General features: G+C 33.4%; 2 long non-coding RNA genes across 7 annotated transcripts in view; both read right to left on the reverse strand.

Annotated features, from left to right (window-relative positions):
- Positions 1 to 1,698: 1,698 nt before the first annotated feature.
- On the reverse strand, positions 1,699 to 9,364 carry LOC111618720. Of its 4 annotated transcripts, none has more exons than XR_002755629.1 (6): positions 9,045 to 9,364; positions 7,810 to 7,883; positions 7,418 to 7,598; positions 7,051 to 7,347; positions 4,493 to 4,580; positions 1,699 to 2,243 (listed from the first exon to the last, which is right to left on the reverse strand). It is a non-coding gene; the product is annotated as an uncharacterized LOC111618720 (long non-coding RNA). The 4 variants fall into 4 exon arrangements; XR_002755625.1 differs by having other exon boundaries at positions 7,418 to 7,672; XR_002755630.1 differs by having other exon boundaries at positions 7,418 to 7,672; positions 9,033 to 9,364.
- Positions 9,365 to 15,131: 5,767 nt separating this feature from the next.
- Positions 15,132 to 23,596, reverse strand: part of LOC111618735 — a 44,951-nt gene continuing 36,486 nt past the window's right edge. Inside the window, exons 1-5 of one of the 3 annotated variants that reach the window (XR_002755633.1) lie at positions 19,698 to 20,003; positions 18,463 to 18,536; positions 18,071 to 18,325; positions 17,704 to 18,000; positions 15,132 to 15,225 (exon numbers count right to left, since the gene is read on the reverse strand). This is a non-coding gene — a long non-coding RNA (uncharacterized LOC111618735). Of the gene's footprint in view, positions 15,226 to 17,703; positions 18,001 to 18,070; positions 18,326 to 18,462; positions 18,537 to 19,697; positions 20,004 to 23,596 lie in introns of those variants that run through there. The other 2 variants (XR_002755632.1, XR_002755634.1) reach the window with 2 other exon arrangements.

Below are 23,596 nucleotides of genomic sequence, written 5' to 3' on the forward strand. Positions count from 1 at the left end.
CTTTTTTTTTTTTTTTTTTTAGTCCACGCGCTCACGCATGAGGTCCTCAATTAAATGTCCGAATTTGCATTTAAAGAAACGAGGGGGGAGGGAAAGCGCTATTTTTAGTGGTTTTTCTCTCGAATATACGTGTAACGGAAACTCGCTATTGTCGGGTGTAATCTTTTTTTTTTTTTTTTTTTTTTAAACCAAAATAGACCTACTGCGTCGGTAGTTAAGGATGTTTGACACGTCCGTGATAAATTATTTAATATTAAATAGAGATGCCTACTAAACCTATCCCCGTATAAACAAGAAGGAGGATTGGAGGACGGAGGAAAACAGGGGGATGTCTAGTGGGAAAGAGGCTTTGCTCCTCGTTTTATCAATCCGGATAGTCTCTAGACCGGTGAGTGATGGAGCAATTCGTGTGATAGATGACTCCTTCGGAGTTAAATTCGAATCTAGATCGGTGTAGTATGAGGTCTGTATTATTTATGGGGGGAATTCCCTTTTAGGATAAACGTATATTCGTCCGCCAATGATTAGTATGAGTTAGATACAAGAGCAATTTTCCCCTTTTTTTCCTATCTAGGATGCCCCAGGCATATAACATTGTTCGATATTTAGTAACGCGAGAGGAAGTAGACGCCACCAAATTGTACACCCGAAGGGTCTTTTAAACAGGAAACGATTCTATTCACTGTTGACTGTGCGTGTCCACTGCTAGGAATTATGGACTGTATCCTATAATTCTACTAAACTACAAACCCCCCTCGCCTGGTAAAATATATATATAAAAAAAAAGTCTCTTTTTTGCTCTCGTGGATATTAAATGTTTGGATTCAGGACCCGAAACAAAGTGTTTCCTCGTCCAATGTCGTATCCTGTTTCAAAAATAGTCGTGACGTAAGTCGTTACAGTTTCAAAAAGACATTCGCTTTCGTATCCAGTTGTAATCCCCGTACACTAAACACTTAATGTGCTGCATCACTAATTCGTTCTAAACATTACACATCAAATTCTTTATCGAAATATATTAAAAGTAACAGCAACATCATCTTATACGAACGTGGGATAACGTCTTAAGAAATTGTATTAAATTACACGTTAATGATTGATACTAACTCATCAACATCCGTTCAAACTTCAACAACAATTGACTCATCTATGTTGTTGAGGCCTTTTAGCTTTAACATATAAAAGGAAGAAGGGAATTTACGTATAAGCTACACCTTAGGGCCTCAAAGGTAGTTTCATCTATTGGCAAAGGAGACGTCTAAATCCGGCTGTGATAAAAGGCCTTACCTCTCCAACAAATCAATTTAAAAGAGTGAGGCCCTAAATTATAGTTTATATATATAAATCTTACTCATAATACTGAATTTTAAGCATAATTTTATGCTTAAAAAATCATTTTTTTCGTCGAAAAAGTGAAGAGAAAATGCGAATTTTTTCATCCCATTCAAGCATCCAATGATGCTGAAGATGAAAACAGAGAAAGCATCAATCGTGTGATCAAAAATACACAAAAATTATACAGAATTTTATAAGACGAAAATTATTTTTCAAATTTTATACATTTTATTTATGAAATTCGAATATATATATATATATTTTTAAACATAAACTTTGTTATATTCTTAGAAGGAGTCGAATGAAAGAGTGTATTAAATTACTGTTATGATAAAAACCTATTTATAAATTAATGTGAAATAAATAAAAAAAAAGGAAGGGAAATTACAAAGTTATATTTAGCTTTTAAATATAAATCAAGTTGTATATCAAGCAATTAAAAGAATGAATTACATTTAATCACGTTCATAAAGGCCATTTTATATACATTTTGTTGACGTAGAAGCGAAGTAGATGGAAAATTATCAGCGGGTTATCTTCGAGATGTCCCGTTTTAATGATCAATAGGAGGATGATGACGGATCTTTATCAGATTTTTCTGCATATTTATTATTAAATATTCACATTTTTTCTTGTATATTTTGTCTGCCGCTTTGTTTAATTTATTTTTCTTTAATCGATTTTAACATTTTTATAAATGGAAAAAGAACAATTTTAAAAATGAGATTTTAAAGTGAAATAAATGAAATTCATCTGTAATTATGATGATGATGATGAGTTAAGATGATGCTCTTAATACGTGTAGTGTTCAGATGACGATGATGATGATGATGATGCTACTAGACGTTATGGTATTATATACAGCCTCATCCCAACTTTTCAAGTGTTTTTTTATCCTTTTCTTGTCCCTATAATTATAATAATTCTATTTAAAATAAAATAAAATATAATATAAAATTATAAATACTAGTAAAATAATTAAATATAGGCGGTTTCCTGTAATATATATACGTTTTATAAATATTTAAAATATGTTCCAATGATGATTGGTTAAAATATGATTATCTTAACGTTGATTAGTTTAAAAAACTGTAAATCAATACAAAGTGGGCGTGATTATGTCGATTTCTACATCGTTGATTAGTTAAAATTGTAATTTCGATTGTATAGTAAATATATCGCTGAGAACCGCCTATATTTTAATTAGATTAAAACTTATAATTATTTATTTGTTTAAGAATAAAACGTAAATGAATATACAACCATTTATTCCTGTTTAAAGACAGAAGCTAATAATAAATAAATAGTGTAGGGTACTTTATTTTAAAAAAATTTTCAATTAACATTTGTTAAAGTAACCAAGTAATATAGATTTAAAGTAATTATTACTGGCATTTATTACCCAAAAAGTTAATTATATATTAAGTTAATGTTTATAATTCACAGATAAAGTTAACAAGCAATGATTTTTAAGTTTATTTATGTAAGAAAATACGGTTTTATCGTTATATATAACTAAAAATTTCCAGTTAAAAATGGAAATAGACACAAGATTTACTCCTCACTTACGAACAGACACACATACAAAGATAGAAATCAATCTTTAATATGGGATTTTTTTTTGTTTGTTTCTTTATAATTTGACTCAATACGTAAGTGAATTACTTCGTAGAAATTTAATAAAAGAACAAGTTTTGGCAGTAGAAAAGAGTTTAAACAGACCAAAAACACGATTGATATTTCGATAAAATAAATATAAAAATAGTTCTATTCGAATTTAGTTGGTACCTCACTTTATTCTTAGTGTACTTGGTGATAAAATAGCGAATATTTTATCCCCAAATACCCCAAAATATACCAAGTTTGCTTGGATATTTATTTCTACTCCGAAGAGAATAACCTAACCAGAATGAATTTTGAATAGGGGAAAGATCATTTTAAAACATCAAATGTTCACACACACACACAAATACTGTTCCTTTAATGTAAGCAAGATACATCCATCAATGTTTTTTTTATTTTTCTTTTTCCTTCTCTCTTCTGAGAGGGAAGGAGGTCCAAGAGAATGATAAACTGTCAAAATATGTTGGCTCAAGAAAATAATAATAAAAGAAAAACACATATATAGCAAACTAAAAATAGGGGGTGAGAAAAATATTAGAATAGATTTATACCCTAAGGTACATTTTTCCCTGAAGTGTGATAATGCGCCTTTTTTTTTATTATTTATTTTTATTGTCGTTTAAAAGTGGGGAATATTTATAAAAATCTTACTTTTTTCGAATGATAAGTGTTTGTATTGCGTGCTTCTATCGAAAGAAAAGTCCTCTGTGACGTAAGGAAGCGACGAAAAAATTCGCCATGATGAAAAGGATCCATTGTCACCCATACAAAAGAGCAGAAGTGTGAGTGAGTGAACTAAGAAAACAGTTTAAGAAGTGGAAATTTGTAAATAAAACTTTAAAAAAATATATACTGTAAATAAGGTGAAAGAATAATAGAAAGAAGTAGTATTGTAAATAAGGGTGAAGAAGGGGAAGGAGCGATAAAAAAAAACAATGTAAATAGGAGTAAAAATTGGCACAAGATGCCATGGAAGGAAAATTATAAAAGATGAAAAATAAGTGTTCAGAATATATATAAAAATGCACCAAGTAAACACCAAGTTGGAAGTGTTCAAGAAGTGCGAAGATGTAATATAAGCTATATAAAGATAGAAGGATCGAAAAATTCATGGTAAATAGGAGTAAAAACTTGAAAATTTGGTATAAGGTGTTGTAGAAGTCAAATAAGATAGGTGTATAATAAGATTGCTAATGAAAATATTTATAAAAATGAATTGCAAATAACTTGTAAGAGTTAAGGAATTAAAAAAACAAAAAATGCTGTATAAAGTGCAAAAATTATGGAGAAAAGGAGTATTGTAAACAGGGCAGAAAAGGTTAGCAAATAAGGAGAGAATGAAGAGTTTTTGGAGTAAAAATTTGCAAAATTAGCATAAAATTCCGGTAGAATTAAATTCATTTCTCATTTTCTTTTAGTAATTGCAGTTCATAAAACTGTTCAAGATATATATTGATAAAAAAGCGTATGAAATAAAGAACAAATAATCAATTGAAATCAAATCCAGACGCCAAAAGATCCAAAATTCTTCTACCTAAATCCAATCAGCAAAACTTTCGATTTGGAGCCCTTCCAGATCCTTCTTTTTTCTTCTTCTCTTCCTCTATTTTTTCTGGAAGATCCTTAGAAAACAAAAAAAAAAGGAAGGAAGTGGTTATTAGTTTCAAAGCATCCAGTAATATATATATATATAGAACTAAATTAAACAATGCAATTAACAAATGAAGTTTATTAAGGACTAGAACAACATTTAACGATAGGAAAATTAGCTTTTAATCTTGCACACAAACTCCCACGCGCTGATACTAGCCCGTGTTTTCTATTGTACATTAACACACGTGGAGGCATCGACATCGACGACACTTTCGGTGCTATTCGAGGGTTTACACGTCACACGTATCGATAGCGTGAACTTTAAATCCGGGGGCAACAGCTTCGTTACAATTACAGATGCCACATAAATTTAGAAATATACGGGAAGGGGGGAGGAACGAAAATTACATGGCTTACCCGGTGAGATTTTTAAATGGAATTAACAGGCAAATGACCTAATGTATCTATCCTACAGGGGGGAGAGGGAGGGTAAAAACTTTTGTTTAGAAAACAAACACGTTCGAGTTAACACGCCGACACCCCAGTAACGAAGAAAAGCATCTGGAACAAATCTGGGACATCCCCAACCTTGCTCCACTTCCGAACATCCTCCGGCCGTCATCCCGGGGTGTTCTTTAATAAGCAACCGAAAAAAAAAAAACCTTCCACTCGGGTTTATTTTCTTGGAGAGAAGAGCCGTTGACCTCATCCTAATTTCCCAGAAAGCGACATCGCACGAGTGATCCACGTGACCACACCGCTGGCAGCTTGCCAGGAAATCGAGGCTCGGTTACCTAGGTGACGCTCGAGCGTGTTTACGATCCCCTGACCTTGAAGGTAGGAAGGAGAGGCGAGGAGGGCGTTTCCCTCGCCCCACGACGCCATCGCGCCAGTTCGTCTGTTATACTTCGCGGGTCGTGAACCGAATGATGAAATGGGCTGACGTCACGGTTTAATTCTGTCTTTTATTTATTTATTTATTTTTTCGATTTCGTGTTCTAAAATTGTATTGAACGTAATTGTCGCAACCGCTGGGAACGTTGCTAAATAATGCTATATTGAGGGAAGCAAACGGTTAACGACTGTTACTTTATGTATATATATAACGAGGAGGATATAAATAACTTAGGCCAAAGCATCTGTAGTTTGCTTGTAAGAACCGAGGCCACTGGCCAATATCGTGGCCTGTTTGTATGACGTCACGCGCTTATTATAATTCGTTTTTCGTTTTGTGTCGGTAACCGGAATTAAGAGATTAAACGACTTTTCGGGAGACAATAGATGGGTTAAAGGACGTCTTGGGTCAGATCACCGCGCGCGTGTTATTAACCACCAACGCGTTACGTTGCTGACCTCTAAGAATTTAGCGGTTAATTTCGTGATTGTTGCCAGGTGTGATTCACGCTTTCCACTACGTTCTTAGCCCGATTTCGTTGATAAGGGAATGTTAAATCTGTAGGAAAATCCCAAATTTTATGTATTATTATTATTATTATTATTATTATGCCGTATTTATGCACCCGATCGTTAGAGTTTCTTGAGTGGGAGTTTCTATAAGTTTGTATTTTTTCAATGTCTTCCGATTGTAAGTTTTTCTCTTCCAAACCTCGAATACCAGAGGGATTATCCTCTGACCGTACAGGATTTTCTTCCCATTAAGAGGTTTTTATTTCGATCAAAGGACTTTTTCTACTTGCGATGTTTTCTTTCCAGTCACGTGTTTCTCTAATGATTTTGGTATGCTTAGAATGATAATTCTCACTTTAAATACCTTCGATTGCACGTTTAAAATGCTGAAATTTTCCATAAATTTGATTAAGAAATTAGGATTTTATTTCGAATGATCAGAATATATTGATGAACCTCTAAACATCCGTTTTATTTAGTTCCGATTATGGAATTTTTGCACAAACTGTGGGAATTTCGACAGATTTGATTGATTGGCCCCTTCATAATGATCAAAAACATAGATATAGGCCAACCAGGATCAAACCAGAGATTACTTGGCCTAGCTTTAGTAAGTGGAAACACGTATTTATAGCGTGTGTGTGAGTGTATAGGAGGATGCTTCCCACTTACCACATCTTTCTACTACTGTATTGAGGTTTTGTAAATGATCGAATGACATAGAATAGCGTGAAATACATAGGCCCTTCCGGGGACGGGGGCCTATGTATACAAATTATAAATCGATATAATAAAAAGATTGTTTTGATTCGTCCAAGCGTTACTGCACTTTAAAAATAAATACACGCATATCGATCGTAAACCCCCCCAGGGATATAGAGCCTTGGGGCATATTGAACAAGATGACCAAATAGGTACCGAAACGTGCCAATCAGATCGACGTCTGGTGGCCAGAGATTAACAACGACACGTGTTTCGAGAGTAGCAAAAAATTGTACTCCCTTGTTTGTACTGTCTGAGTCACGTTACCCTCCGGGAGGCCACGTGACTCAGTTCCGTGCCGTCACCATGGTGACCATTTACAGTACTTACCGTAAAGCGGGCCAGCAGCCTGTCAATCTGTACGAGTGAAGTGAGTCGAAACTTTTGCCACTATGATTAACTTTTGAGCCAGTGCGCACCTTCCTTTTCTGACAGCGGGTGGTGCCCTTTTTTTTTCTTTCTTTTTTAATTTGGTCCTAACTGTTTTCGGGATGTTCAGATGAATTAATAAAAATTTGTGAAGAAAATTAATGGGAATTTCAAATGGAATTTGATATCGTATCCGTGAAACAGTGAACGGTTGTTGGATAACACAGTCCCATTATGTTACTGTAGTAACGAGATACCCTGCATGAATCCAATCAATTTACAATATGAAAAAGTATATTAAATAAATGTAATTAAAAGAAAAACTAACTACTCCTTTAACAATATTACTGTAACAGGTTTTAAACGTCATTAAAAATCACGACAACGTCTTTTAAAAATGTTATAATACGTCAGCATCAGATGAAGATGAGGATGAGGATGAAATCCTGGGATAAAGATGCGAGTATTTAGCATCAATTTGAAGCGTGTTAAAACAGTAGTCACGGAACCTGTCACCAAAAAGTCACGTGAAGTGACAATATAGTGTCGATTTTTCTAATTTGATAGCAATTATTTCCTCCCTCTATAAAATATTTAATTTTTTTGCATGAAATAGACCCATCTAAAGCTAACTTTTTAAGGTTTCTCTGAAGGAATCGTTGAAAATTATTAAATATTCATGAAATTATTACGATGCTAGACGTTATCTTGAATACTTACTTGTGCTAGGGATGGAGGATGTGGGAATTGCCTCGTAATACTAAAGGATGACTTTAAGTAGCTTTCTGCAATTTCTGTAAGAATAATTAATGATAAATCTAATAGATTTATAACATTGAAACGATTAATTATTAAAATCTTTTAATTAAAATTAAAAGATTAGAGAACGTATTTTACACAAAGTTACACCATAATAGACTTTAAAATAAATCCTTCAATTTATGTTTAATGTTGAGATTATTATTAATATAAAAAAATAAAAACAAATACAGAAACAAGAACTTTAAAAAAAAACTCTTCATAATAATCAAATTTAACAAAGGAAAAAGTTAAGAAAATTAATCGTTAAGCCGATTATTTAATTTAATTAATAAATTTAATTGTACGAAATATTATAATATAAACGCCTTTAAAAAATTGAACGTGTTTATATAATTAAATACAATTTTTTTAGAAAGTTTCAAATGGACTGTAATAATTAATCTTCACCGCCTAACAATATTGCCTTGAGGTGAGGCGCCCCTTTGAGGGGCCAATTACTGAGGCAAGCGCAATGTCTAAAAGTAGGTCATACACGTCTTTGGCCGCCTCCAGTGCGGATGCGAAACATCTCAAGCGTAGCATTTTATTTTTTTTTTTTTTGTGGTTTATTTTCTTTAATTTTCTATGTAGTTTAGGTCCGGAGTCATTCATTCTTCCCCCCTCCTCCTCCCTTAGGTTAGGAACTGAAGCAGTGTCTCACCTGCTCTCGCCTGACCTAGAAAATTTATCTCGAGTAAAAGCTGCCTTTACAAGTAAATTCACTCATTAATAAACTGCAGCGAGAAGGGCAGGTGACCGATTTAATCAGCAATTTTCTCATAGAAAATAGTTATATTAACATTAATTTTACAGGCTTAATTTTGAAGCTTGTAATAAATTAATAATATACATATATAAAAATAAAGTATATACATAAATAAACATGCTTTAAAATTAAAGAATGGTTTTTATAATTAGGGATTAAAGAAAAAAAAAAAAACTAAATTAAATTAATAATTTAAATTAGGGGCGAGACCGGAATTTAATTAGTTTAATGCAGTTTATAACGTAAGAAAGCCAACCCCAGTTTTAGAACAGGGGCTTGGAGTGAAATAGTGAAGTTGAGCATCTCTTTAATCAGTGTACCCCGAGGATTACGTTCCTCCTTTCATTTTAAATCAGATAAGTTGTACCCTGCGTACCGTGATCCTCACCTAATCCATTTGTCTAGGACATTCTGACGTCACATCAGCCACTAGATTTACGATTTCTCCACGACTAGCAGCAGTAACCGGACCCACAGAGAGAAACGCCGACTATAACATTCTGGATTGAAGTAACCGGACCTCCCTTCTATCCTGCCACTCTACTATTTTCATCAATCGTCCCAGAGCAGGACGGGCCATCTGTTGCCGAGAGAGAGGTAGATTTACAACTCCCCTTTTCATATCACCACCGAGTTAATTTAGTATTACTCAGAAAACATCGAATCGTGAATGCAAACCCGAGGGGGTGGTGGTGGACACAACGTAGACAGGAGCACGTATCATTTTAAAAATATGAAAATAGACTTTCACATATAACTTTTAGTATAATTAATTAAATTCCAGCCTGATTTTCTACTTCTTTAATACGCTGGTAGATGAAGAATTGGCGCTGCTAACGTTAAGATTTTTTTTTTTTTTTTTATAACTTTCGAAACGGCGCAACATATTTTACATTATTATTATTATTATTTTTTTAATTGTGACGTCAACGATCTTAAATGTATTATTACGTCAATAAATATTCTAGAAATTTTGAATGTTCAAGAATAACACGAAGTGGGAAATGATTGTTTATCCTGTTGCGGATCCGCCAGGAATTGAAAAGAATGTGTACGAATTTTCTGTAAACAGGTTTTCGGTGCCACTAGCAGTGGGCGTTGCCTCGACCTTCATGGTCCGTTTGACCTCCGACCCCACGGGGCTGCGAATTCCCTCCGAAAATAGCATACCCGCCCCTTTTTTCTTTGGACTTCCCTACCGACGCCTTTCAAGATTTTGATCTGGAAAATGGTTAAGGGGATCGGAAAAACATTTTTCAAGCACTGTTTTTACTTAAAAAGCTCTTTTCTCTCTCTCATCATATCCACTTATTGTAGATAAAATTCAAGTGTAGCTTTCGATATTCTAGAAGTATTTGTAATAGTATCGACAAGGAAAGATAAACTCATTCGACAAAAGAACGAGAGGATAAAGTAGGAAAGAAACAGGTTTAGAAGAAAGGAAAATAAGCCGAGAGTCCATTTATCTGTTCCAATTAGGCCAAGGCTCATGTAGATACGACGTCTATCAATTATTAGACATCATCTTCATTTTAAATGACACCAGGGTCATGCCGATCGATTTATAGAAGTCTTTCAGCTTCCTCCCCTCTTGTGTTTAACTTGGCAAGAGTTTTATACACAGGCCTTTGAGTAAACAGTAAAAATACTTTAAAATCCGTTCGATACACAACGAACATTTAAAAAAAAAAAATCTTTTAATTAATCTTTGATAATTACGAGGAAGCAACAAAAATTGTTCAATTTACTGCCGAAGAGGGCGATCTCATCTTTCAATCTGCTAGTGCCCTCTAGTGTGGATTTTTTTTTACCTCAAAAAAAAAAAAAATTTTTTTTTTCTTAACGTGTTTCTAATTATCATAACTTATTTAAAGTAAATTAGAAACATTTTAAGTTTGAATAAATTAATTTAAGTAATTTCTTTTAATCTCCTAAAGGAATTTTACCACTCCCATTCGGTCGAAGAATTTTAAATTAAAAAAATAAAAAAATAAAGTGAAAACTTAATTAAAATCGGTGTGGCGCTTTTATCAAAAAATTTGAATATTAGTTTTTAAAAATATAATTTTTATACATAATTTAAACGCGAAATAAATTCGATTTTAATAAATTTTATTAGGTTCTAATACATAATTTACCTCTCAGCAATTCTTTTATTTATTTTATATAATTACGTTACGTCACCGGAGTAAGAAGAGTAAGTATTCTGTGTTCGATTTACGAACGCGTTATGGAAGCCACGCTTCATCGGAGCAGCGGTACAGTTTATGTACGTCCTTGGCGGGTTAGTGCCATCTGGCCAGTCACGTGATCCAATCCGTATCCGCCGTTGGAGGTGCCACCAAGAGGGGACCGGTCTCTCCAAGGTCGATACGGGCCACACTACAACCTCATTGGCACCGCAGAATCACGTGGGATTCCGTATACCAACACATTTTATATACCTGAACACTTCTTACTTACTTATTTCTCTAATTACTAAGTATTTTATTAATAAAATTCCATAATTACAATTAACAAATACTGTGCGAGTATTATATGACCTCACGACGAATCGGAATTGCAAAACGATTTCCAAGTCGTAACCGAGAGTGGAACTAATTATGAAACAGATTACGTAACTAATTAAGGACTTTGCGTGGTTTTTTTTTTCTGAAATATTATAATTATATTTATATATATATATAACGTGTTTAATAGATTATACTTTAAAATCTGGTAGATCTAATCACCCGAAAGAAACTCAAGGTCGATAGTTACATGTGTAGACTGCGTCATACTTTTTTCTTTTGTATATTATCACTGTCGTAAAGTATTTTTTATTAAGTCTAGATCTGGGAAAACTACCCTGATACGTTAACAAATATTTCTGAGCCATTCTTCTATCGATCATTATTAAAATAAATGGTTTATAAATGGTTATAGATAAATAAATATAGCATCTTTGACACGTCTGGTGACAGATGAGACGAGTTACATTACCCACATTTCCTCCTCCCCCTTTTCTATAGTGTTTAAGAATTGGCTTTGATACATACGAGCCAGCATTAATGAACTTCTCTTGTTACTCACCTGTCAGAAATGCATTATCTTCGCCTACAGTTTTAATAATTTCAACGTGTACTGTAAATGAATGATACGTTAAAAATGCATTTTATTATTCTTTCTCGGTATTTAATCTATAATTATTTTCACTATTTGGCGACTCGTTGATGTGTACGGAGTCACCAACCTTGTTTACATAGCGTTAATGTTTACAATAATGATAATGATGTAGTAAATATCTTGGGCGTGTACAGCTATGTGTATGTTTCATATAAGATATAAATATCTGAGTGTTTTTTTTATTTATTTATTCAAAACCACAAGGACCCATTTATCAACCGAATTCAAGTAATTATTTGGTGTATGAACGTGGATCTTTAATACATTTTCAACATATTGAACTCATCAGTGAGATATTGATCTGTGTATGTTTAGATTAGATATGTAAATTGTCTCTGGTATGTTTGCCAACTGTAATCTTTAACCTGTTCATATTAGTGTTCTACTATGTAGCCCCCTACATATATATATATTAAACTGTAGTAGTGTGTATATGTGTGTATAATATACTATAGAGACTACATCATATATATACAGTCGCTTCCCCTATAACACTGTTGATAATTCCGTTTTATATGAATTCCATGTTGTACGAGTCACTTAGATTTTACAAATACTTATGACGGGCTGTGAACGGCTCACTTATTTGTAAAATCTAAGGGACTCGTACAACATGGAATTCATATAAAACGGAATTATCAACAGTGTTATAGGGGGGTCGACTGTAATGTAATGCACTTATATATAAGGCTATATGTACAATGGTTATGATAAATAATTTACTACTATTTTTAAGTTTTAATGGGAAAAACCGTGTGACATTTCTGTACTTTTATATACGTAATTTCTATATATAAAATTGTATGAATTTATTATTACTCCATAGAAAAGTGTTAATAGAATAATTTATTTTAAATATAAAACACATTTATGAGACTCGAATCACACAAACACACAGAATATACTGACTGACTTCAAGGTTATAGGAGAGGAATATTTCTAAGTATATTTACGGTAAGTAAACTGGTCAGTCAGTTATTAAGATGAAACAAGTATAACCTATCGTTGAAGGGGGATAACTGATGCGGAACGTAGTCGCAACTTGTCAAACGAGTCCGTAAATGATACGTTACCAGTGACAAGGAAAGAGTAAGGTAACCGTCTCGGTGTTACACATACGTTTGAATAAATGCAAAAATGTACTGTACAACTACACAGTGAATCATACTTTATTATAAAACTATTAGAAAATAGTAGTTTTATGATAACACTTAGCCTACTTTTTAGTCGATTTTTACGAAGAATGTAGAGTAAGAAATACTTTATTATTATTAATAAGCGACAAGGTTCGATTCTAGGAATTGTTATAAAAATAAAAGTTACACTTTCTCCGAGAAGTATAAGGCTATATAATCATTGTTAAAGTTACTAGAAGTGTATAAAACAGCTTAAATATAGGTGACTGTGGGAAAATTATAAAGAATTTGCAAAAAAAAAGCAAAATTTATATACTTTAATCTATTTTTATATATATAAAATTACGTGTACAGTGTATATAANTGTTAAAGTAACCAAGTAATATAGATTTAAAGTAATTATTACTGGCATTTATTACCCAAAAAGTTAATTATATATTAAGTTAATGTTTATAATTCACAGATAAAGTTAACAAGCAATGATTTTTAAGTTTATTTATGTAAGAAAATACGGTTTTATCGTTATATATAACTAAAAATTTCCAGTTAAAAATGGAAATAGACACAAGATTTACTCCTCACTTACGAACAGACACACATACAAAGATAGAAATCAATCTTTAATATGGGATTTTTTTTTTTGTTTGTTTCTTTATAATTTGACTCAATACGTAAGTGAATTACTTCGTAGAAATTTAATAAAAGAACAAGTTTTGGCAGTAGAAAAGAGTTTAAACAGACCAAAAACACGATTGATATTTCGATAAAATAAATATAAAAATAGTTCTATTCGAATTTAGTTGGTACCTCACTTTATTCTTAGTGTACTTGGTGATAAAATAGCGAATATTTTATCCCCAAATACCCCAAAATATACCAAGTTTGCTTGGATATTTATTTCTACTCCGAAGAGAATAACCTAACCAGAATGAATTTTGAATAGGGGAAAGATCATTTTAAAACATCAAATGTTCACACACACACACACAAATACTGTTCCTTTAATGTAAGCAAGATACATCCATCAATGTTTTTTTTATTTTTCTTTTTCCTTCTCTCTTCTGAGAGGGAAGGAGGTCCAAGAGAATGATAAACTGTCAAAATATGTTGGCTCAAGAAAATAATAATAAAAGAAAAACACATATATAGCAAACTAAAAATAGGGGGTGAGAAAAATATTAGAATAGATTTATACCCTAAGGTACATTTTTCCCTGAAGTGTGATAATGCGCCTTTTTTTTTATTATTTATTTTTATTGTCGTTTAAAAGTGGGGAATATTTATAAAAATCTTACTTTTTTCGAATGATAAGTGTTTGTATTGCGTGCTTCTATCGAAAGAAAAGTCCTCTGTGACGTAAGGAAGCGACGAAAAAATTCGCCATGATGAAAAGGATCCATTGTCACCCATACAAAAGAGCAGAAGTGTGAGTGAGTGAACTAAGAAAACAGTTTAAGAAGTGGAAATTTGTAAATAAAACTTTAAAAAAATATATACTGTAAATAAGGTGAAAGAATAATAGAAAGAAGTAGTATTGTAAATAAGGGTGAAGAAGGGGAAGGAGCGATAAAAAAAAACAATGTAAATAGGAGTAAAAATTGGCACAAGATGCCATGGAAGGAAAATTATAAAAGATGAAAAATAAGTGTTCAGAATATATATAAAAATGCACCAAGTAAACACCAAGTTGGAAGTGTTCAAGAAGTGCGAAGATGTAATATAAGCTATATAAAGATAGAAGGATCGAAAAATTCATGGTAAATAGGAGTAAAAACTTGAAAATTTGGTATAAGGTGTTGTAGAAGTCAAATAAGATAGGTGTATAATAAGATTGCTAATGAAAATATTTATAAAAATGAATTGCAAATAACTTGTAAGAGTTAAGGAATTAAAAAAACAAAAAATGCTGTATAAAGTGCAAAAATTATGGAGAAAAGGAGTATTGTAAACAGGGCAGAAAAGGTTAGCAAATAAGGAGAGAATGAAGAGTTTTTGGAGTAAAAATTTGCAAAATTAGCATAAAATTCCGGTAGAATTAAATTCATTTCTCATTTTCTTTTAGTAATTGCAGTTCATAAAACTGTTCAAGATATATATTGATAAAAAAAAGCGTATGAAATAAAAAACAAATAATCAATTGAAATCAAATCCAGACGCCAAAAGATCCAAAATTCTTCTACCTAAATCCAATCAGCAAAACTTTCGATTTGGAGCCCTTCCAGATCCTTCTTTTTTCTTCTTCTCTTCCTCTATTTTTTCTGGAAGATCCTTAGAAAACAAAAAAAAAAGGAAGGAAGTGGTTATTAGTTTCAAAGCATCCAGTAATATATATATATATATATATAGAACTAAATTAAACAATGCAATTAACAAATGAAGTTTATTAAGGACTAGAACAACATTTAACGATAGGAAAATTAGCTTTTAATCTTGCACACAAACTCCCACGCGCTGATACTAGCCCGTGTTTTCTATTGTACATTAACACACGTGGAGGCATCGACATCGACGACACTTTCGGTGCTATTCGAGGGTTTACACGTCACACGTATCGATAGCGTGAACTTTAAATCCGGGGGCAACAGCTTCGTTACAATTACAGATGCCACATAAATTTAGAAATATACGGGAAGGGGGGAGGAACGAAAATTACATGGCTTACCCGGTGAGATTTTTAAATGGAATTAACAGGCAAATGACCTAATGTATCTATCCTACAGGGGGGAGAGGGAGGGTAAAAACTTTTGTTTAGAAAACAAACACGTTCGAGTTAACACGCCGACACCCCAGTAACGAAGAAAAGCATCTGGAACAAATCTGGGACATCCCCAACCTTGCTCCACTTCCGAACATCCTCCGGCCGTCATCCCGGGGTGTTCTTTAATAAGCAACCGAAAAAAAAAAAACCTTCCACTCGGGTTTATTTTCTTGGAGAGAAGAGCCGTTGACCTCATCCTAATTTCCCAGAAAGCGACATCGCACGAGTGATCCACGTGACCACACCGCTGGCAGCTTGCCAGGAAATCGAGGCTCGGTTACCTAGGTGACGCTCGAGCGTGTTTACGATCCCCTGACCTTGAAGGTAGGAAGGAGAGGCGAGGAGGGCGTTTCCCTCGCCCCACGACGCCATCGCGCCAGTTCGTCTGTTATACTTCGCGGGTCGTGAACCGAATGATGAAATGGGCTGACGTCACGGTTTAATTCTGTCTTTTATTTATTTATTTATTTTTTCGATTTCGTGTTCTAAAATTGTATTGAACGTAATTGTCGCAACCGCTGGGAACGTTGCTAAATAATGCTATATTGAGGGAAGCAAACGGTTAACGACTGTTACTTTATGTATATATATAACGAGGAGGATATAAATAACTTAGGCCAAAGCATCTGTAGTTTGCTTGTAAGAACCGAGGCCACTGGCCAATATCGTGGCCTGTTTGTATGACGTCACGCGCTTATTATAATTCGTTTTTCGTTTTGTGTCGGTAACCGGAATTAAGAGATTAAACGACTTTTCGGGAGACAATAGATGGGTTAAAGGACGTCTTGGGTCAGATCACCGCGCGCGTGTTATTAACCACCAACGCGTTACGTTGCTGACCTCTAAGAATTTAGCGGTTAATTTCGTGATTGTTGCCAGGTGTGATTCACGCTTTCCACTACGTTCTTAGCCCGATTTCGTTGATAAGGGAATGTTAAATCTGTAGGAAAATCCCAAATTTTATGTATTATTATTATTATTATTATTATTATTATGCCGTATTTATGCACCCGATCGTTAGAGTTTCTTGAGTGGGAGTTTCTATAAGTTTGTATTTTTTCAATGTCTTCCGATTGTAAGTTTTTCTCTTCCAAACCTCGAATACCAGAGGGATTATCCTCTGACCGTACAGGATTTTCTTCCCATTAAGAGGTTTTTATTTCGATCAAAGGACTTTTTCTACTTGCGATGTTTTCTTTCCAGTCACGTGTTTCTCTAATGATTTTGGTATGCTTAGAATGATAATTCTCACTTTAAATACCTTCGATTGCACGTTTAAAATGCTGAAATTTTCCATAAATTTGATTAAGAAATTAGGATTTTATTTCGAATGATCAGAATATATTGATGAACCTCTAAACATCCGTTTTATTTAGTTCCGATTATGGAATTTTTGCACAAACTGTGGGAATTTCGACAGATTTGATTGATTGGCCCCTTCATAATGATCAAAAACATAGATATAGGCCAACCAGGATCAAACCAGAGATTACTTGGCCTAGCTTTAGTAAGTGGAAACACGTATTTATAGCGTGTGTGTGAGTGTATAGGAGGATGCTTCCCACTTACCACATCTTTCTACTACTGTATTGAGGTTTTGTAAATGATCGAATGACATAGAATAGCGTGAAATACATAGGCCCTTCCGGGGACGGGGGCCTATGTATACAAATTATAAATCGATATAATAAAAAGATTGTTTTGATTCGTCCAAGCGTTACTGCGCTTTAAAAATAAATACACGCATATCGATCGTAAACCCCCCAGGGATATAGAGCCTTGGGGCATATTGAACAAGATGACCAAATAGGTACCGAAACGTGCCAATCAGATCGACGTCTGGTGGCCAGAGATTAACAACGACACGTGTTTCGAGAGTAGCAAAAAATTGTACTCCCTTGTTTGTACTGTCTGAGTCACGTTACCCTCCGGGAGGCCACGTGACTCAGTTCCGTGCCGTCACCATGGTGACCATTTACAGTACTTACCGTAAAGCGGGCCAGCAGCCTGTCAATCTGTACGAGTGAAGTGAGTCGAAACTTTTGCCACTATGATTAACTTTTGAGCCAGTGCGCACCTTCCTTTTCTGACAGCGGGTGGTGCCCTTTTTTTTTCTTTCTTTTTTAATTTGGTCCTAACTGTTTTCGGGATGTTCAGATGAATTAATAAAAATTTGTGAAGAAAATTAATGGGAATTTCAAATGGAATTTGATATCGTATCCGTGAAACAGTGAACGGTTGTTGGATAACACAGTCCCATTATGTTACTGTAGTAACGAGATACCCTGCATGAATCCAATCAATTTACAATATGAAAAAGTATATTAAATAAATGTAATTAAAAGAAAAACTAACTACTCCTTTAACAATATTACTGTAACAGGTTTTAAACGTCATTAAAAATCACGACAACGTCTTTTAAAAATGTTATAATACGTCAGCATCAGATGAAGATGAGGATGAGGATGAAATCCTGGGATAAAGATGCGAGTATTTAGCATCAATTTGAAGCGTGTTAAAACAGTAGTCACGGAACCTGTCACCAAAAAGTCACGTGAAGTGACAATATAGTGTCGATTTTTCTAATTTGATAGCAATTATTTCCTCCCTCTATAAAATATTTAATTTTTTTGCATGAAATAGACCCATCTAAAGCTAACTTTTTAAGGTTTCTCTGAAGGAATCGTTGAAAATTATTAAATATTCATGAAATTATTACGATGCTAGACGTTATCTTGAATACTTACTTGTGCTAGGGATGGAGGATGTGGGAATTGCCTCGTAATACTAAAGGATGACTTTAAGTAGCTTTCTGCAATTTCTGTAAGAATAATTAATGATAAATCTAATAGATTTATAACATTGAAACGATTAATTATTAAAATCTTTTAATTAAAATTAAAAGATTAGAGAACGTATTTTACACAAAGTTACACCATAATAGACTTTAAAATAAATCCTTCAATTTATGTTTAATGTTGAGATTATTATTAATATAAAAAAATAAAAACAAATACAGAAACAAGAACTTTAAAAAAAAACTCTTCATAATAATCAAATTTAACAAAGGAAAAAGTTAAGAAAATTAATCGTTAAGCCGATTATTTAATTTAATTAATAAATTTAATTGTACGAAATATTATAATATAAACGCCTTTAAAAAATTGAACGTGTTTATATAATTAAATACAATTTTTTTAGAAAGTTTCAAATGGACTGTAATAATTAATCTTCACCGCCTAACAATATTGCCTTGAGGTGAGGCGCCCCTTTGAGGGGCCAATTACTGAGGCAAGCGCAATGTCTAAAAGTAGGTCATACACGTCTTTGGCCGCCTCCAGTGCGGATGCGAAACATCTCAAGCGTAGCATTTTATTTTTTTTTTTTTTGTGGTTTATTTTCTTTAATTTTCTATGTAGTTTAGGTCCGGAGTCATTCATTCTTCCCCCCTCCTCCTCCCTTAGGTTAGGAACTGAAGCAGTGTCTCACCTGCTCTCGCCTGACCTAGAAAATTTATCTCGAGTAAAAGCTGCCTTTACAAGTAAATTCACTCATTAATAAACTGCAGCGAGAAGGGCAGGTGACCGATTTAATCAGCAATTTTCTCATAGAAAATAGTTATATTAACATTAATTTTACAGGCTTAATTTTGAAGCTTGTAATAAATTAATAATATACATATATAAAAATAAAGTATATACATAAATAAACATGCTTTAAAATTAAAGAATGGTTTTTATAATTAGGGATTAAAGAAAAAAAAAAAAACTAAATTAAATTAATAATTTAAATTAGGGGCGAGACCGGAATTTAATTAGTTTAATGCAGTTTATAACGTAAGAAAGCCAACCCCAGTTTTAGAACAGGGGCTTGGAGTGAAATAGTGAAGTTGAGCATCTCTTTAATCAGTGTACCCCGAGGATTACGTTCCTCCTTTCATTTTAAATCAGATAAGTTGTACCCTGCGTACCGTGATCCTCACCTAATCCATTTGTCTAGGACATTCTGACGTCACATCAGCCACTAGATTTACGATTTCTCCACGACTAGCAGCAGTAACCGGACCCACAGAGAGAAACGCCGACTATAACATTCTGGATTGAAGTAACCGGACCTCCCTTCTATCCTGCCACTCTACTATTTTCATCAATCGTCCCAGAGCAGGACGGGCCATCTGTTGCCGAGAGAGAGGTAGATTTACAACTCCCCTTTTCATATCACCACCGAGTTAATTTAGTATTACTCAGAAAACATCGAATCGTGAATGCAAACCCGAGGGGGTGGTGGTGGACACAACGTAGACAGGAGCACGTATCATTTTAAAAATATGAAAATAGACTTTCACATATAACTTTTAGTATAATTAATTAAATTCCAGCCTGATTTTCTACTTCTTTAATACGCTGGTAGATGAAGAATTGGCGCTGCTAACGTTAAGATTTTTTTTTTTTTTTTTATAACTTTCGAAACGGCGCAACATATTTTACATTATTATTATTATTATTTTTTTAATTGTGACGTCAACGATCTTAAATGTATTATTACGTCAATAAATATTCTAGAAATTTTGAATGTTCAAGAATAACACGAAGTGGGAAATGATTGTTTATCCTGTTGCGGATCCGCCAGGAATTGAAAAGAATGTGTACGAATTTTCTGTAAACAGGTTTTCGGTGCCACTAGCAGTGGGCGTTGCCTCGACCTTCATGGTCCGTTTGACCTCCGACCCCACGGGGCTGCGAATTCCCTCCGAAAATAGCATACCCGCCCCTTTTTTCTTTGGACTTCCCTACCGACGCCTTTCAAGATTTTGATCTGGAAAATGGTTAAGGGGATCGGAAAAACATTTTTCAAGCACTGTTTTTACTTAAAAAGCTCTTTTCTCTCTCTCATCATATCCACTTATTGTAGATAAAATTCAAGTGTAGCTTTCGATATTCTAGAAGTATTTGTAATAGTATCGACAAGGAAAGATAAACTCATTCGACAAAAGAACGAGAGGATAAAGTAGGAAAGAAACAGGTTTAGAAGAAAGGAAAATAAGCCGAGAGTCCATTTATCTGTTCCAATTAGGCCAAGGCTCATGTAGATACGACGTCTATCAATTATTAGACATCATCTTCATTTTAAATGACACCAGGGTCATGCCGATCGATTTATAGAAGTCTTTCAGCTTCCTCCCCTCTTGTGTTTAACTTGGCAAGAGTTTTATACACAGGCCTTTGAGTAAACAGTAAAAATACTTTAAAATCCGTTCGATACACAACGAACATTTAAAAAAAAAAAATCTTTTAATTAATCTTTGATAATTACGAGGAAGCAACAAAAATTGTTCAATTTACTGCCGAAGAGGGCGATCTCATCTTTCAATCTGCTAGTGCCCTCTAGTGTGGATTTTTTTTTACCTCAAAAAAAAAAAAAATTTTTTTTTTCTTAACGTGTTTCTAATTATCATAACTTATTTAAAGTAAATTAGAAACATTTTAAGTTTGAATAAATTAATTTAAGTAATTTCTTTTAATCTCCTAAAGGAATTTTACCACTCCCATTCGGTCGAAGAATTTTAAATTAAAAAAATAAAAAAATAAAGTGAAAACTTAATTAAAATCGGTGTGGCGCTTTTATCAAAAAATTTGAATATTAGTTTTTAAAAATATAATTTTTATACATAATTTAAACGCGAAATAAATTCGATTTTAATAAATTTTATTAGGTTCTAATACATAATTTACCTCTCAGCAATTCTTTTATTTATTTTATATAATTACGTTACGTCACCGGAGTAAGAAGAGTAAGTATTCTGTGTTCGATTTACGAACGCGTTATGGAAGCCACGCTTCATCGGAGCAGCGGTACAGTTTATGTACGTCCTTGGCGGGTTAGTGCCATCTGGCCAGTCACGTGATCCAATCCGTATCCGCCGTTGGAGGTGCCACCAAGAGGGGACCGGTCTCTCCAAGGTCGATACGGGCCACACTACAACCTCATTGGCACCGCAGAATCACGTGGGATTCCGTATACCAACACATTTTATATACCTGAACACTTCTTACTTACTTATTTCTCTAATTACTAAGTATTTTATTAATAAAATTCCATAATTACAATTAACAAATACTGTGCGAGTATTATATGACCTCACGACGAATCGGAATTGCAAAACGATTTCCAAGTCGTAACCGAGAGTGGAACTAATTATGAAACAGATTACGTAACTAATTAAGGACTTTGCGTGGTTTTTTTTTTCTGAAATATTATAATTATATTTATATATATATATATAACGTGTTTAATAGATTATACTTTAAAATCTGGTAGATCTAATCACCCGAAAGAAACTCAAGGTCGATAGTTACATGTGTAGACTGCGTCATACTTTTTTCTTTTGTATATTATCACTGTCGTAAAGTATTTTTTATTAAGTCTAGATCTGGGAAAACTACCCTGATACGTTAACAAATATTTCTGAGCCATTCTTCTATCGATCATTATTAAAATAAATGGTTTATAAATGGTTATAGATAAATAAATATAGCATCTTTGACACGTCTGGTGACAGATGAGACGAGTTACATTACCCACATTTCCTCCTCCCCCTTTTCTATAGTGTTTAAGAATTGGCTTTGATACATACGAGCCAGCATTAATGAACTTCTGTTGTTACTCACCTGTCAGAAATGCATTATCTTCGCCTACAGTTTTAATAATTTCAACGTGTACTGTAAATGAATGATACGTTAAAAATGCATTTTATTATTCTTTCTCGGTATTTAATCTATAATTATTTTCACTATTTGGCGACTCGTTGATGTGTACGGAGTCACCAACCTTGTTTACATAGCGTTAATGTTTACAATAATGATAATGATGTAGTAAATATCTTGGGCGTGTACAGCTATGTGTATGTTTCATATAAGATATAAATATCTGAGTGTTTTTTTTATTTATTTATTCAAAACCACAAGGACCCATTTATCAACCGAATTCAAGTAATTATTTGGTGTATGAACGTGGATCTTTAATACATTTTCAACATATTGAACTCATCAGTGAGATATTGATCTGTGTATGTTTAGATTAGATATGTAAATTGTCTCTGGTATGTTTGCCAACTGTAATCTTTAACCTGTTCATATTAGTGTTCTACTATGTAGCCCCCTACATATATATATATTAAACTGTAGTAGTGTGTATATGTGTGTATAATATACTATAGAGACTACATCATATATATACAGTCGCTTCCCCTATAACACTGTTGATAATTCCGTTTTATATGAATTCCATGTTGTACGAGTCACTTAGATTTTACAAATACTTATGACGGGCTGTGAACGGCTCACTTATTTGTAAAATCTAAGGGACTCGTACAACATGGAATTCATATAAAACGGAATTATCAACAGTGTTATAGGGGGGTCGACTGTAATGTAATGCACTTATATATAAGGCTATATGTACAATGGTTATGATAAATAATTTACTACTATTTTTAAGTTTTAATGGGAAAAACCGTGTGACATTTCTGTACTTTTATATACGTAATTTCTATATATAAAATTGTATGAATTTATTATTACTCCATAGAAAAGTGTTAATAGAATAATTTATTTTAAATATAAAACACATTTATGAGACTCGAATCACACAAACACACAGAATATACTGACTGACTTCAAGGTTATAGGAGAGGAATATTTCTAAGTATATTTACGGTAAGTAAACTGGTCAGTCAGTTATTAAGATGAAACAAGTATAACCTATCGTTGAAGGGGGATAACTGATGCGGAACGTAGTCGCAACTTGTCAAACGAGTCCGTAAATGATACGTTACCAGTGACAAGGAAAGAGTAAGGTAACCGTCTCGGTGTTACACATACG

Source organism: Centruroides sculpturatus, unplaced genomic scaffold, assembly GCF_000671375.1.
Source record: "Centruroides sculpturatus isolate CEXI.00-Female unplaced genomic scaffold, Cexi_2.0 scaffold67, whole genome shotgun sequence".
NCBI lineage: Eukaryota > Metazoa > Arthropoda > Arachnida > Scorpiones > Buthidae > Centruroides > Centruroides sculpturatus.